The sequence below is a fragment of the Mandrillus leucophaeus genome, unplaced genomic scaffold, assembly GCF_000951045.1.
Source record: "Mandrillus leucophaeus isolate KB7577 unplaced genomic scaffold, Mleu.le_1.0 Scaffold588, whole genome shotgun sequence".
NCBI lineage: Eukaryota > Metazoa > Chordata > Mammalia > Primates > Cercopithecidae > Mandrillus > Mandrillus leucophaeus.
In genome coordinates, this window is record NW_012106341.1 from 1 (window position 1) to 7,215 (window position 7,215).

Below are 7,215 nucleotides of genomic sequence, written 5' to 3' on the forward strand. Positions count from 1 at the left end.
TGCCCTCCTCAGCCTCCCAAAGTGCTGGGATTACAGGTGTGATATCGGCAGTTCTTAAACTGTGGCCGAAGGAACCTTGGGAAATCCCCAAGACTCTTTTTGAGAATTGCAAGTTCAAATCAATTTCTGTAATAATAAGATACCATTTGACTTTTACTCTTCCATGAGTGCTCAGTGGAGTTTTCCAGAAGCAACGTGAGAGGTTACAACAAAGCAGATATGAGAATATAGCTGTTTTCTATTAAGCCAGATGAAAATAGATTTGAAAAAATATAAAATGATGCCACTATACTATTTTTTTCTCATTTTAGCAGAGAGAGCTGGGTAAAACTGATGAAAAAGAAACATAGAGGCTCCAATGAAGAAATCCTTTGTTAGATTTATTTTTTTCCCTTTTGACTAGATGAAAAGTTATGTAAGAAGGAACCAAGAAATATTATCAAAGTGTAGACTATAAATTGGAGAATGTGTATTCATATTTTGTTTAAAACTAAGATGATAACAAATATGGATTTTAACTAGTAATATAAATGTCAAAATAAGGAGGAAAGATGAGATAGGTAATATAAGTGTTATTAATTCCTTATCCCTAATTCTGATAAATAAGCAATGTTGGTATAAATGCATTAATTAGTATTAGGTATGTAACCTTCGAAAACTGGAAAGTGAAGTTGAAAATAATGACTAGGGTCCATGTAGTGGAGACTATTACCTTTCAACATGCAATGGACTGAATGTGTCCCCCTCCCCAAGTTCATGTGCTGAAAACCTAACCCCCAATGTGATGGTATTATGAGGTAAGGCCCTTAGGAGGTGACAAAGTCATCAGGGTAGAGCCTTGATGAATAGGATTAGTACCCTTATAAAGAGACCTCAGAGAGCACTCCTGCTCACTCTTGCCTTGTGAGGATACAATGAGAAGACAGCAGTCTACAACGAGGAAGAGAGCCCTCACAAGAAAGCAGCCGAGCTGGCAACCTGATCTCAGGCTTCCAACCTCTAGAACTATAAGAAATAAATTTCTGCTGCTTATAAGCCACTCAGTCTATAGTACTTTGTCATAGCATCCAAAACTAAGACACAATGTATATTTTTCTATACTTTTACAGCTTTTTAAACATTGTGTATAGGTGTAAGGCAGTGAAGTCTTTTTGCATGGATATGTTGTGTACCAGTCAAGTCTGGGCTTTCAGTATAACCATCACCCAAATAATATACACCGTACCCATAACGTAATTTCTCATCTCTCATCCCCCTTCCACCTTCCCACCATTCCAAGTCTCCAATGTCTATTATTCCACACTCTATGTGCATGTGTACACATTTTTAGTTCCCCCTTCTAAATGAGAAAATGCGCTTTTTGACTTTCTGTTTCTGAGTTATTTCCTTAAGTTCCATCCATTTTGGAACTGAAGGATGGCCTTCAGTTCCATCCATTTTGTTGTAAAAGACATAGTTTCATTCTGTTGTATGGCTGAGTAGTATTTTATTGTGTATATACCACATTTTCTTTTTCCAGTTGTCCACTGACAGACACAGGTTGACTCCATGTCTTTCTTATTGTGAATAGTGCTGCAATAAATATATGAGTACAGGTATCTTCTTGATATAATGTTATTTTCCTTGGGGCAGATAGCTAGTTGTGGGGTTTCTGTATAGAAGGGTAGTTCTAATTTCAGTTGTTTGAGATATCTCTGTACTGATTTCCACAGGAGTTGTATTAATTTACATTCCTATCAACAACATGTAAGTGTTCCTTTTTCTCTGCATCCTTGTCAATATCTTTTTTTTTTCAACTTTTTAATAATAGCTAATTTGACTGGTATAAGATATCTCATTGTAGTTTTAATTTGCATTTCTCCGATGACTAGTGATTTGGGCAATTTTTTATGCTTGTTGGTCATTTGTATGTCTTCTTTTGAAAAATGCCCTTTGTCCACTCTTTGATGGGATTTATTTGGTTTTTGTTGTTGTTGCGTTATTTATTATTATAAATAATATTCTCTCATCTGAATGTACCACAGTTTATCCATTCACACACGGTAGGAAATTTTTATTGCTTCCAACTTTTGGCAATGATGAATACAACTTTTACAAACATTTGTTTGTAGAATTTTGTGTAGACATACTTTTCAACTCACTTGAAGAGAATTTTTTTTTCACAAAACCCTACTTAAATACAATTCCTTAAGTGCAGATAATGTTGAGTACAGAACAATAAAACCTCTGTAATATTGGTTCCTTGTAGTCAAACAGGCTCACTGACTGGTTAAGTCACTCATTTGTATATATCAGTGAATAACAGTCTATATATTTAAATTTGCTGTTCATCAGAGTTACAAATTATTTTATGTTCTATGCCTTCAAAACCAATAAAGAATAGTTGAATCCTCAAATGTTAAGTCTGTCAAGTTAACATTCTGTCATATCCAATAGTTAGCTTCTCCTTATATACTTTATATATAAATCTTGTAGTGTTTAAAGCTAAAATATCACATTTGTCAGTATGTGGTTGACATCAAAGTATCTAATTCTCCAGAATATTTTATTTAAGTTAGTCTTTGAGTTATGTAAAATAATCTGTGCCTGCTTGTAATTTTTTCAAGATTAAATACTATGTGACTTTAGCATGTGTATCATTAAATCCATGGTATTATTTGTGCTGCTCATTGGTTCATTGGGATTTCACTATTTCTTTTAATTTGATACATTTTTATGACTGTTATTATTGAATAAGTTGCATTAGTGTATCACTTAATCAAAATACATAGGCTGGGTGCAGGGGCTCACACTTGTAATTCCAGTACTTTGGGAGGCCGAGACAGGTGGACAGTTTGAGAGTTCGAGACCAGCCTGGACAACATGGGGAAACCCTGTCTCTACAAAAAATACAAAAATTAGCCAGCCATAGTAGTGTGCACTTGTAGTCCCAGCTACTCAGGGGGCTGAGGAGGGAGGATTGCTTGGGTCTGGGAGGCAGAGGTTGCAGTGAGCTGAGATTGGGCCACTGTACTCCAGCCTAGGCAACAGACCCAGACCTTGTCTCAAAACACATAAAAAATTAAAAGAATAATATTGCACTTTTTCTCCAATTACTATAGTGTTTACTTTTTCTTTTTAATATGTGCTTTTTTTCTTGTTTACATAAAATAAATACAATTTTATTGGAGACTTAGGGCAATTCATGTGCAAATAAAGTAAAAATGAGAAGCAAGAGTAATCAACAGGATAAAAAAAGTCAATAAGCTACAATGATTAGTCTTATGGACTAATAATTAGAAACTAATATTTCTGTGAAAAAAAATATTTCCATGACTATGTGTCCCTCATTGCTTCTTCCTAGAAAAGCCTTTTTATTTAAAGTGGGTTTTCTGGTTTTTATTTTTTTAGAGTTTCTTTTATGAACCCATGAGCTAGAATCATTTATATTTATGTTCATTTATATATATACATAATTGGCTACAATATTACTTGCAAAAGTTTAGATTATGCTGATGAAACCTTATAATATCTGATTGGCTCATTACAAAATGTAAATTCACAGTGACACTCCATGTCCATTTTGGAGCTCTACTCCACACAGTCATTCAGGGACCTTGGCTGAGAAAGATTTTGTTATCTTGAATGGCTTTTCACTTACAGTCTTTCTGTTCAAAATGTTGTCCGTAAATCTGCATCATTGGCATATCAGAAATTTTCTTAGAATGCATAGTCTCAGATCCCGGCTCAAACCCAACTTAGAATCTGTATTTTAACAAGATCCCAAGGTGGTTTGTATGCACATTAAAATTTGAAAAGTACTGGGCTGGAAGACAGTCTTTTGGATCCCCATGCGAAGAGAGGGAAGACATAAAACCTAACATAGGTATATTATTGCCTCAGCCTAGAAGTGACAAAATCACTTCTCTTCTAAGACCATTGATCAGAACCAGATCTAACCCCATCTGATTACAAGGAAGATGGGGGATACAGATGAACACACGGGATATGTAATGAGCATCACTACCTCCACACAGCTTCACTCTCCTAGATTGATAATACACTTTTTGAATGATTATGGGTGGGTGAAAACTTTCAGAATTCTGAATGGGAAGGCTATTCAACTTTACATAAAAATTACAAATTCATCTTTTCCATTTTTGTTAATATGAACAAGTAATGTAACCGCTTCACACCAAATGATGCAGTAAATTTGATTAATCTGTGTTCTTGATTCAGATGTTCTAGGAAAAATTCCAATTCCACTTAACTCCCTTTTCATCATAAACATTAATGTGCAGGATCAAAATTGATGTGTATCTGACACAATATTTACCCCAAGAAGTGTTGATCATTTATGTACTTCAACATCTTTGAACAAAGTGTAGTAAAATCAATTATAATCCCCAGGAAATAAGCTTGACATCGATGATCATTTTTATTCAAAGCTAATGTTATAGATCAATATTTTTTTCTGAGATTACCAGTCCTTTTGTGTCACACATTGATTGCAATGTGTACCAGAAATGAGCAGGTAAACTTTAAATAATATACAGGGACAAAGGCAGACTACAAGAATGAATGAAAGTCAATTACTCCTTATGAGAATACATAATTCTAATAACCTCCATAAATTGTGTCATGGTCAGAAATCAAAGTGAAGGACAAACTAATGACATAACAAGAAATAGAGATGTAAGCAAAATGTATAGATCAGTACAACTTTATTTGGAATATGAAATCTTAAGAAGAGTTTGAGGATATTTGTAAAGAGCTGTCACAAAATATCAAGTTCACTCATTCACTCAACAATATTTAATCCCCTTTGTGCCATAAGAAATTTTAAATCCACTGCCTAATTTCTATCATTATCCTTAGTTTTTTAATCCTTTACATCTTTTGAAATAAGGCAAATTAATATCAACTATACTAAGTGTGTCAAATATTGAAATTTCTTGTCATAGATAAACAAATACAGAACCTGAACTCAGGGTCAGGAATAGTTTCTCCTGAGACACAGCATTTCAAAGACCAGCTTAATGACATAGGGCACATAAAGTGATAAATCCTTTAAAGTGGAGACACCATAGCACAGCTGAAGTCCTACTGATCTATACTAAATAACTTACACTAAATAACTAAACTTCTACAAGGCTCATTTTTCACATTTATATACTAAGGAATAAAAATATCTATTCTTCATGTAGAAAACGAGTGTAAAAGAATTAGTCTGGGATCCAACACCTGGTCAACATTTAAGACACGGTAGTTATTATTATTTTGAAAATAACTTGTAGTTTATCACATCCCATATCCCAAACAGTGCAGGTGCCTTTGCTGTGATGTTTCTGAATGAGATGTATCCAATCTCCATCAAAACATTTCCATGGACAGGGAGCTTACTACCTTACAAGGTTGACCAATACATTAATCAACTGTTCCAATTTTTAAAATATTTTTTCTTATGTTGATCCCATCTCATGTGGACCTAACTTTTATTACTTATATAATTGGTCCTATTAATGCCTTCTGGGGTATAATCAATATGGAGTACTCATTTTGATGTCAAAAGAAAAGGTTTTAAGAATGGTCTCTATGAAAAGTTATAACTTCATGACTTCCATATGCCCCACATTACAAAGTCTCCCTTTAATGTATTTTGCCTAGGTTTAGTCTACAAGATGCTCAGATAAGTGCTTAAACCACTGATTGCAACATAAAGCAGCTGTAGGTATGCACACAACAGATTTCAAGTACCTACTACAAAAAGAAAAACGATACTCTTCTGAGAACTGTTCATTTGTTGCTCGATCTAGCTTTATGTAATACAAGCTTGTCTTGAACAGTCTCACACTTTGCAAAATTAAGCACTAAATGTAACAGGACTCATAGAAAAATAGAATTGGGGTTACATATGAAGTTTGTGACCAGAACACTAACAAAAACAATAATAGCCCTAATAAAGGATCCTAGTAAAGTTAAATGTCTACTAGTATCACTGTCAGAAATTCATTTGCAGTATTATATCCCCTGTGCTCCCTGCTTCCGGACATAGGTTCTGAAAGTCATTCTCGTTTGATAGAGACTCTTCATCAAATTCTTCTTTAATACATTATTTTATTTCAGGGTGAAATGCCTCTGCATCTGCCTCATCCACACTTCCCCAGATAGCCGAGCATAGTCGAGAGCCTAACAGATCTTGAAGCAAATAGACAGCTCGTTCTTGCTCTAAAGGAAGACATTTCTAAAGTTTTCTACCTTTTCTACTAGCTCTTTATTTATTGTAAAGGTAGCCTTTTTAACTTTAAGAAGCTTGCCCCAAGTGCCCAAAATATTAATTGTCTGGGGATAATGGAGCATGCACTAACATAACCACCACAGTATGCTTGTACAATTACCTAATTTATCAATAGTGCATTGGGTGGCTCACAATAAATAAATATGCCATAGAAAACCAGGCTACAATAACCATTTACTTCAAACCCTGGGATCTGATTTCTTCAGGTGCTTTTCAGTAGTCACAGTACAGAGACCCCAAAGGCCATATAGTATGTTGGTCCTTGAGCCTGGGAATCATGAAGAAATGCCACTCACTCCTTCCAAAAAAACAGAATGTATTTAAGAAGTCTTTGAGATAAGCAGAGGGCATTTTAAAATTTACACACCACTTACTTCCAAAAATGACTTTAGGTAACTGCCAGAGAGGAAAGGCTGTATGCCAAAGAGAATTTCATGCTCTTTTTGTTTGTCATAACATATAAATCAGACATAATTTCTACCTAAATTTTAGTGGCTCCAAATGGATAGAGAGAGAACTTAGTGACTGAGAACACAAATTTGAGACTCAAACAAATCTAGGTCTGAATCTTGGCTTGTCACTTGTTAGCTGTGTGACATTCAATTAGTTGCCTTCTCCAAGCCTTTGTTCTTCCTTTGTGAAATTAGGCTAATTATTATTCTCTCCCTCACAATGTTTTCATGGATAAGATAACATATACAAACAGCACAACAAATTGTAACTATGAAACATATTATTACTTATTTATTTTCATTATTTTCTTTTTTATCAAGAATGGATCGCATTCAGTACAATCATATGTGCACATACCAGCTGTCTATAGGCATACCTCAGAGAGGCTGCATGTTCCATTCCAGTCTATCATAATAAAGCAAGTCACAGAAATGTATTGAACTCCCAGTGCATATAAAAGTTATGTTTGTGCTATACAATAGTCT